Here is an 11125-nt window from a genome sequence, read left to right on the forward strand (position 1 = left end):
TGGAGGGTTAGGTGCATCTATTCCTATTAAGGCTAGAACAGGCAGTCCTCTGCCTTATATGTGTCAGTGGAATCAGACCAACTAGTGTATGCTACCTGAATGGTGGCTCCGTGTCTGAGAGATTTCAGGGGTCTTCTAAACTTTTTGCTCTGCAGCTATTTTACACTTGTAGAAAAAAATGAAATATTTAGCAATGCCTCTTGTCTTACTTGAGCCTATCCTTTCCTTCCAGTTCATCTTAAACCGCATCACTTGGCAGTTATCATGTGATTTTCTCAGTATGATGTTTTTATAAAACTTACCACAAATATCTATAAAATCTTTAAAATATTTCCTTATTATCCATACATATCTCTTAATCCATTCTTTTAATTATTAAATATATGATTTGTTTGAATAACAATAGATCCAAAAGTTATATCATGATATAATCTACCTGTAAATTTTTTACTTGTTTCTGGATATTTTAAGATATGTTAGGTAAAGAATCCAATGTTGGCAAGCAAGGTAAAAGTTTAAAAAATCTGGGCAATCTCAGGAAGTAATGTTCATCTAATTTTATACAGGAAAAAGGGAAGATCATTATGTCTTGTCGTTTCTTCAGTGTTTTACATGAAGAAATGTTTTTAATATAGCAGTCATCATTTAGCTGTGACTGTTAGTCTGAACACTAAAATATTATGTAAAAATTAGAAAAAAAATAGTAAGCCTGGCAAAATTACTGGGTTGGCAATGATATTGTCAAACATCCAAAATAAGTTGAATTCTTTTATAATCTGTGGATAAATGTTATTTCCTAAGAGTATATATATATATATATATATATATATATATATCCATTATCTATTGCAGAATAATTAATCATCCTATGTTCTGTGACATAAAATAATACTTTGATACAGTTTAAGATTTCTGAGATTGACTTTAGAAGTCAATCTTGCAGTTTCTCAGAAAATTGAGAATAGTTCAATCTCATGAACCAGCTCTATCACTCCTAGCCATTTACCCAAAAGATGCACCGATATAACACAGGAATACTCGTTCATTTGTGTTCAGAGGGGCTTTTATTCATAATATCCAGAAGCTGGAAACAACTTAGATGTCCATCAAATGAAGAATGGATAAGGAAAGTGTGGGTCATTTACAACATTGAAAAACTATCAGCTATTAAAAGCAAAAAAATCATGAAATTTGCAAGCAAATTGATGGAACTTGAGAATATCATACTGAGTGAGGTAAATCCGACTCAGAAAGACATATACAGTATATGCTTACTTATTTGACATTAGCCTTGAAGTTCAGGATAACCATACTACAATCTACAGACCTAAAGAAACTAGGTAGTAAGGAGGTTCCAAGGGAGGATGCATGAATCTCATTTATAAGGGGAAACAACATGTCATCTGAGATATGTGGAGATAGAGAACTGAATGAAGAAGGGAGTGAAGTGGAGTATGGGGATGGGTGGGCCTGCCTACCAGAGACTTTCCATGGAGATCTCTGGCCAGGACTGGTACAAGAGTTCCAGCGAAGGGAGGGGATGTCACTTTCATGTCTTCTGCTGCTGAAGTTGGCTCCATCTCTGCTGTGCCTTCCGGGTTACTTGGTAACTCTGCAGCACCCTACACTGAGTCGGGTCAGGCTGGGCTGAAAGGCTGACTAGCCAGAGAGGAGTGAGTTGGAGCTTCAGGAGGTGTATCTGGAAAGCAGATTTCTTCCCAAGTGTTACAGCTCTGAGGACAAAAGGCTCAGAAGAAAGAGCAGTTCTCACACATCTTTTTTTTTTCCCCTGGATAGCATTTATATACAGTTTTGGGGGTGATTCAGGGTTTGACAGCAGGTACTTCTCATTGGTTTGTTCTGAGGGCTTGGGGGAAACCTTATTTGAATGTGGGAGGGCTTGGTGCAGCTACTACTGCTGTATACCTCTCTTCAGGGGAGCTGTGGGAGGCTGTAGTTAGGCACAGGAGACACAGGAGCCAGGTGCCCAAGAGGCTTGGCCGAACTCTTTCTGTCCCATGCAGGTGGAAATCACTGGGGCTCCAGATTCCAGACCTTTGCTAGGCTGGGGACCAGGCTGTCTGTGCACAGCCCACCACTTCACAGGGATGACAATCAGGTGTATGTGGAGTGAACATGAGAGAGCTTGGAGTTAGTATGTAAATCAGTGGGGGAGGGCATGTCTGGAACTAGCTGGAGACCTAGGATGGAGGAGACCAAGGGGACCAAGACAGTGACATTAATTGCTACCATCAAGGAATATAGACTGAAGTGGTCATCCCCTGTAGCCAGGCAGGACTTCTAGTGGTAGTAGGGTGATATTTACCCATCCACAAATCTCAACCCCAAATTTGTCCTACCTATGAGGCACTCAGGGATACAGATGGAGCCGAGACTGAGATGAGCAACTAATGACTGGCTCACCTTGAGACCCATCTCATAGGAGAGACCCAACCCCTGACACTTGATGAAATTCTGTATTCTTGCAGATAGGAACCTAGCAAAACTGCCTCTTGAGAGGCTTTTCCAGCAGTGGATGGAAACAGACTGAAAAACCGATAGCTAATCATCAGGAAGAGTTCAGGGATTCTTATGGAAGAGTTAGGGTAAAATTGAGTGACCTGGTGGGGTCAAGGACACCACAAGAAGACTCCCAGAGTCTACTAACCTGGGCCCATGGGGGATCAGAGAGACTGAACCACCAACAAAGGAGTATGTAGGGGCTGGACATAACATGCCCCTCAGATGCACATGTAGGTGATGTGCAGCTTGATGCTCATGTAGATCCCCTATCATATATCTATATGTGTATAAATGTACTGTACCTTATAAAACTACTGTCTGAATCAATCTTGATCTGTTATAAGGAAAAAGTGATTCATTTTGCCTTATAAACATGGTTCTGATCCTTATCACTTGACAATCCCTGTGATATCTTGTAAGTGCATAAACTACAGCAGGATCTCTCAATTGATAGCATTTCTTCTTGGCTCCACCCCACATTTACTTGGCAATAGTCAGGTATGCCTGACTCACTATAAAAGAAGTGGCTTGCCCCTTCTCTCTCTCTTGCTCTCTTGCTCTCTAAAGCTCTGTCCCTTCTCTCCCCATTCTCCTCCCCCCTAAATAAACTCTATTCTATATTTTACCTTAGTCCTGTGGCTGGTATCTCAGTGGGAAGGGATGCCTCAGCATGGGCCCACAGAGGTACACCCTTTCTCTGCACCATACTGTGTCTACACCAAACATATCCTTGGCTTCTTTTACTTTTTATAAAACACAACCAGTCCTATATGTAAGAACCTTTATCATAGCAATTGTTTGTAGCTAATTTCAGATCCATATTTCTTTTTGCTTTGCTTCCTTAACACTATCTTCTTTTCCACTCTGCTCTTTTCGATGTACTGAGTTCCATTCCCCCTGGCTCAGTGGTGGGACCTCATCTTGCTCAAGCATCCAAGATAAACACCTCCAATTACAATTGCTCCTCACCTCTTCAACAGAGGCCCCAAACAATAAACAATGTACTCAATAGGTAGCTGAAGAATGGTTCTCAGATGGGTTTGATGTAAGAAGGGCCTGGGATGTGATACCTTTTTAATGCTTTGTATTCCCCTTAGCCTTTCCACTGAAAAAGAGTTGGTTGTTAGGTATCCCCATAAGTAGAACTTTGCTAGTCTATTTTCTAGCATGTAAATGTACCGGAGTAATAAAAATATCCTATGACAGATGTCTAAGCAGGGTTTCTATTGCTGTGAAGAGATATAATGACCATGACAAATCTTATAACAGAAAACGTTTAATTGGGTCTTGCTTAAAGTTTCTGAGGTTTAATCCCATATCAACATGGCTGCATGTAGGCATACACATTACTGAAGAAAGACCTGAGAATCCTACATCTCGTTCCAAGGACAGCAGAATCAACTATGTGTCCCAGTGGGAATAGTTGAGCATATGTGACCTCAAAGCCAGCACCAACAGTGACACTTCCTATTGACCAACCATTAAAACACATAGGACATTACCTATGAGCATGCACAGAAAATGAGAGCTGTTTGAATATATTGTGCAAAGGTGACCAGATGCAAGCAAAGGAATAGGATCTCAAGGACAAAACCAAATCTATAGATGTTTTGATCTTAGGCTTTCCTCCTTGAGAACCATGGGAGACAAATGAAGGGATCTATCCTTCTCATCTATTTTCTTATGATAGCCCAAGCAAATTGATAGATCATTTTTTTTTCCTGCTAAATCTCAAGTGGAAAATACTTCCTCTCTCACAGGTAAATACTGGATGTTTCTTGGTGCAGTTATCCTTAATTATTTTGAAAATAATTTTAAAAGCTATTGCTCTCTCACATGCATATTTTTGGTTAATAAAACATCAAAGAGAAGAAAACAATCTTTAAAGTTCATAATTTTTATTTGACCTAATATTTTAGAAGTGATTACCTTTTATTAAATAGATTAACATATCATACTTCCAAGCTTTAAAAATGTGCAAGTTTTTCTAAAAAAAAAATTAAAAAAAGATGACTACAATGGAACAATTAAAATAAATTACAGAAAAACGTGTACAATGTCTAAAACACAATATTGCTTAAACCACATTTCAAATTCTTACTTAATAAGGTGAGACAATAAGTGTGAAAAATATAAGTGGCTGTTATTTATTTTAGTACATCAACTTAATTCAAGCTGAGATACATGTCAGTTCGCTGTGGTCTGCCCTTCACTGAATGTATAATCTTGAAGGAAAGACAGTGGAGGAAAAAAACCCTCTCAGTTATGAAGTTTGAATATTAAAAAGCAGAATCTTGAAGAAAAGGTAAGATTGTAGAACTCTAGAGATGATAAAGCTGAGAATTTTCTAAAGCAATGGATAATGAAAACAAATTTCTAAACCTTATTTTTAAGGATGTAGAATAAATATAATAAGGTAACCACTACCCCACTGTCAGTTTGTTTCGAGAAAAGGCTCAGCCATTGGTATCCTTACAGAGCATCCAAGTTCTATTCCCAGCATCCATATGGGTTGACTCAAAGTCTTAAATACTTCCAGTTGCAGGATATTTGATGTTCTCTACTGGACAATGTAGACTAAACTAATACACATGCCATATACTCAGACACCAACCTGTTCACATAAATAAAACAATAAAGTACTTAAATAGTGGATGGTTTAACTATTTATCTCAGATAATATAATAGAAAGGCAATTTTTCATTATTCCTCTCTTTCTACCAATAAGTGGGATCGTTGACCACTTTTATACTTCTCTCTGCACTTGACTAGCTGCATGTAGTGGTGCAACAGTGAGCAGTTAATACAGCTGGAGAGACAGCACTAGTGGTGTGTGTTTACATTATCAAATCTCCAGATACTACTATAAAACATGCATAGAAACAGTATGAAGCTCTTTAACACCAAGAAAGCCTGAATGGTAGCATTGACCACTGCTCTTAAATCTGAATGTGTTAACAGAAATGGTGTTGGGACAGTATGTTAGCATTCGTTAGAGTTTTGCTGTCTCCCAGCAATTTGTCCCTCTTCAATGCTTGTCTAATGTCCATTGTAAACTACTTCAAAGGTTTTCTTCTGAGAAAAGATACTCATTGCTGTAAGGCATTAGAAAACCCTTACAGGAATAATTTGAGTCTAACTTGTAAGATCTTCTGGGTCTGGTTTTTAATTCTCTGTTCTTCTTATGAGCCCAATGCACCATATTTTTCAAGAATAGCTATATTAAGTCTGTTTTAGCACTTGGGAATACACATAATAGATAAAGAAGTGTTTCTCATTAATACAGAAAATATCTAGGTAGTAGATAGGAAGCAAGAAACCTCTTCCATAGCCAGTTGTCTACTGAAAGGATTTGGAATTAAATATATAGAGAGAAGAGATGGTTCTGAATGCTAAGATATTGGTTTGTATTGCAGAATAGTATTCTAAAAGAAATAGAACCAGATACAAGTATTAGTCTTTATATACATTATATTATATAACTTCAAATTAAAGTATTTGAGAGATAGAAAACTGATACTCAAATTATTCTCAAAAACTTGATGACAGTGAAAGAAAAACCTTAAAATATAACTTTATCTCATTTTTTTAACTGAATTATCTCATATTTCTCAACATTGAACAACCCACATTCTTATGTACTGCATTATGATGCTCTACAATGGTACTGCACTAGGACTCTACAGACAGAAATCTCTTTTTGTATCTCTCAATTCAATCCTAAGCTATTTCTTACTTTAAAGAAAGTGGGAAAGTAGCTCTCCATTTTTCTTAAACTCACCGTGTAGTTGAAGGGACTAACAGGCTCTCTGTTAAACAACCCTTCCTCCATCTACATTCAGGGGACATTTGATTATATTTGATTACTATTTTATTTTGACATTTATCTGATGAAATTAGTCTCTGTTTTCTGTTAATGTGTGTCTTTACACATGAATTTTTGTAAGGCATGATGAAAGGCATTACAACATAAAGATACATGTCTCAGAATAGAGAATAATGGAAAAAACTAGAGTTGAGGGATAAGGAAAGAAACAGTGAGATGAGCTAAGAAGCCTAGGGAGTGAGAAAATATGTTTACTTTCTGTCTTTCTTCTGCATTTATAGAGCATTCACATCAAACAATCTCCTGAGTCTACTGGAGTGTGACAAGCAAGAAAAGTGGAATGGTTTACTTTCCCTAATTACCAATTTTACCCTGGCAACCATCTACTAAAAATAATAATAATAGAAAGCACAATTTGTTTCTCCTACAGTTGGCTGAATTTAGTTAAATTAAAAACAAACCATTATTGACATTAGCTTCAGATGATAAAGACCCAAAGCTGAGGTGCCTCATTTAGAAAGTTACTGAATTTCATAGCCACATAGGAAGCACCTGGTGTGTTAAATATTTTTTTCTATTGACTTTGCCTAAGGACTTTGTTCTGATATCCTCCTGAATAAAGATAACGACAATCTAGTACCATGGCTAATAGGGATGCTAGTTTTATAATTAAATGGTAAAATATTTATTCAAGAGATAGATGTAATCAGCTTTCCTGGAATTCTTTTTCCAATCAATGCTTTGATTGATTGATTGATTAATTGTGTGTGCATGTGTGTGTGTGTGTGTGTGTACTAAAAATGATGGTGTCTGCATAATGATAAATGAACCCATGCAGTTCCTAAGCCACAGCAAACTTCAGAAATTTAATTATAAGCTACACCTGCTGTATGTTGCATAAGCAAACTATTTCAGGATAGGTAATTGAATATTAATAACATAATCTATGAGTGTTATCTCTGCAGCTTAGTGATATCTTGTAAAAAGAGTGCCCAGGAAAGGAAAAAAATACAAAATGTAGGTGGTTTTAAATCTATCATAAATCTAGGCTTTATCACACTTTGAACTGTGTTATCTTTATGATTTTTTTCTGTAATAAAGATATGGAAAGTATTTTTTGATAATGCCAATTTGATTATTAGCAAATTTGATCTTAGTCTACAACTAGCTTGAAAATTTATTTTGGATATACTATAATTATTTAACCATTCTCACTTGTCCATATCTTTGTCGTTCTAAAAACTCCAGAACAACTAACCCTTTTTAAGAAATGGAGACCACCCTTTTTTTAAATCATGAACAATAATACTAGCATGCATGCCTAGTGAACTTCATTATTTACACACCACATATTTGCTGAGTGCCTCCTAAAAGACAGACTTTACAATCTAAACTAAGTGAGGTGATTTATATAAAATGGACCTCATCAGAAAACAGGGAGTGGCACAATTAGAAATTTTGACCTTTTGGAATATTCATATTGTGATTGGGAGAAGTCCCTGGGGATGGGCTTTGAGGTTTCAAAAGCTTGAGCTAATCCAATGTCAAGTTCTCTTCCTGCTGTCTGCCAGTTCAGATGGGTCACTCTCAAATATCTCTCCAACATCACATCTCACCATGTGCCACCATGTTTCCAGCCATAACAATAATGGACTAAATCTATGAACTGTAAGACAGCTACAAATACATAATTTTTTTTATAAGTGTTGTGTGTCTCTTCACAGCACTAAGACCCTAAGATCCTAAGAATCCAAGATGAAAAACAGAGTATTATCTCCTTACCACACTTGAGAGAACAACTGAAGTTTGGTTATTGTTTGGAAGATTAGGTTATATTTTCTTTATGTGGTTTCTTATGAGTTCATGTACCTGAGAATAAAAAACATTCCCCAAACAAAGTCTCTTCCTTCTTACAATCTGATTTCCCTCTTCTTTACCTTTCCTCAAACTTACTGTTCATGGTGATCCTTAAATGTCATAGCTTTATATGTTTATATAGTGATGTGACTTTAGGCAGAAAATCTCACAATTCTAATACATATATTTTGTCTTTCAGTTTTCTTTTGGAAGATATTGAGGCTTTAAAATTAATTTATTTAAATTTGATAATATCTAAATTAATGATCACTTGAGAAAATTATTATTTTTAGTTATCCCTGCTTCTGTACGTTTTGAAATTCAGTTTAGATTAGAAAAATACTAAATTATCATTATTTGTAGTTCTTATTTGAATCTATCTTTTTCTATTAAAAATAAAATAATCACAAAATTATTTAAATAATCTTTCAGAGTTTGTTTCTATGACTTTTGATTTCATATGATCATTGTCAAATTATTGTCAAATATGGCCAACTCCATAATGAGAATTCAATTTAATAAGATAGATTACATGAAAATTGTTTTCCTTTCAAAAACATACAGATAATTTATGCATGCAGAGGCCCTTTTACAATATAACATTAGACTGAAGAAAATTTCAGAACCTTTTTTTTTAATATAAAATTGCTAGAGTTCTTGATTCGCTAAATAAAATCTCAAAAAAAAATTAATTCTAACACCTTAATTATTGTAGTAAACAGATTAATATAAGAAGTTAGATAATGTTAGTATAATTCCAATATTCATTTAAAGGTAAAGAAAACAAGAAATAATGCCCACATGTTTTTCTTTTAGAAGGAGTCCCCAAAGAGCATATACTTTATCTAATGTCCTTGTCTCATAAGAGCCAGAAGTTTAAAAATCCTGAGGCTGATGTTAGGCCATCAAAATATACAGCAACCTTTTTTTGTGGAAATGTTATAATTCTTAGCTACTAAAGAAGAATGTGATTCCTGAAACAATAGAATTAATCAATAGCTAAATAAATTATAATTTTTATCAGCAGAATCTTGGCATCAAAACTTAAGTAGATAAACTGAAAATTCAGATTCATTTTCATATGGAAATTATTTTTTGAAAACATTTTTATAGACATCATCTTTTTTATCTTTTAATGTCTTCTCTTTCTCCTGCCACTTACAATTCTTTTTATTTCTTCACCAGGAACAGTTTTCCTTTGACTTATTTCCTTAAAATATGCTAAAGTTAGTCTTAGTTCATTGACTCAATTTTACTAAAATATAGTTGTTCTGATTAATTATACCTTAGGTGACATTGGAACCACAGGGGAAATTAGAAAGAACATTACAAAATGATCTTTCATACCTCTACAAAGTATAATCAGTTTTGCCAGGTTTATAAATGCCTTTGGTCACTTTAAATCAGGTCCTAATAGGGCTTTGTCATTCAAGGGGCTCATCTGAATGATAGCCAAAAAGAAAAGGAAATTAGTTCTAATATAGGAAATAGACCCATTTAAGTATCTTAACTCATGCACATAGCAATCACTTTATCTTAATCAACAGTTATTCTCTGTTTTGAACAATGAATTTCCTTCTTTCAATTACTTTGCAAGAAGCGTTCTATTTTTGGCAGACAGGATTGATTTTTCTAAACTCAAATTCATGAACGTACATCCTAGACATGCTTACAACTTTAGATTTGTAACTTTTGTGGAATAACTATTAAATTTGACTGATTTTTGAGACATTTAAACTAATATTCAAAATTCTTAAACTGGTTAAGATTATCATATATGTAAAACATGTGTTAACTTATATATAAAAGTTGTAAAAAAAAAAGCTCAACATCATCAACTATTAGAAAGGTAGAAAAAAATTGAATTTTGATGTTTGATTTGTGGCAAGTAAATGTGTAGATTATTATATATATGTTATGGGTACCTCTCCATGCCTATGGATTTACCATGCACTAGTCATCTGGCTCCTAATAAAAACTGAAATATAGTGCATCTTTACTAAACATGGAGAAATTTATTTTTCTTATCATTATCTTTTAAACAACACAAGCAAACAGAACATGTACTTGCATAGAATTTTACTGAGCTGTACTAGGAACTGTAAGTCACACAGAGAAGATTTGAAATATTTATGAACCTATAAACAAAATTCTATGCATCTTTTAAAAAAAGAACATTCATGCATTTTGGAAAACACTGAAAACTGAAACTATGAATACAATGTTCTAGAAGAATGGAAGGATGATTATAATTAAATATTTTAATATGCAATTATTTATGTTAAGTTTGTCCTCTGCAGAGTAATGTCAAACTTCAGTATCAGCTATTAGGCAACAGGGTATTCCATCAATTGTTCCTTATTGATCTGTAACCTGAAAAATAAAATACGTTAAAGGATCTCACATCATGAATGCCCTGGGTTCATTCATGATATTCTGCCTCTTCAGTCAGACATAAGTACAGCATCTGTTATGTGTCATTGCAAATGTGTTGGGAGCACAGCACAAAGATCTTTATGCTCCCAGGTCTCTGGAGAACCCAGAATGTTAAGCACTCAGTATTGTATTTCCATTGAGAAAGACACAAATGTAACAAAGAAAAGCAAATTTTATTTCCATTCAGAAAGCTGGAAATTGGAAATGATTGATATGTCAATGACCTGTACTATCTTTTGAGGCAGGCCATCTAAAACCTCTACAACCAGGACCTGAGGTAGTTAGTAATCTAAATGACATTTATAGACAGATTCTATTCCAAGCTTTCAAAAGCAAACAGAACAAAACAAAACAAAAAAGAATAAATAAAATAAAAACTGAAAATCAAGACCACAGGTATTTAGAACCCAAATGACCTCTATGCTCTCTGTATGACCAAAATCAGGCCAGACCCTTGAATAGGTCTATACGCTAACTCAGATA

Source organism: Mus caroli, unplaced genomic scaffold, assembly GCF_978045245.1.
Source record: "Mus caroli unplaced genomic scaffold, Mus_caroli_1 scaffold_4, whole genome shotgun sequence".
Taxonomy (NCBI): domain Eukaryota; kingdom Metazoa; phylum Chordata; class Mammalia; order Rodentia; family Muridae; genus Mus; species Mus caroli.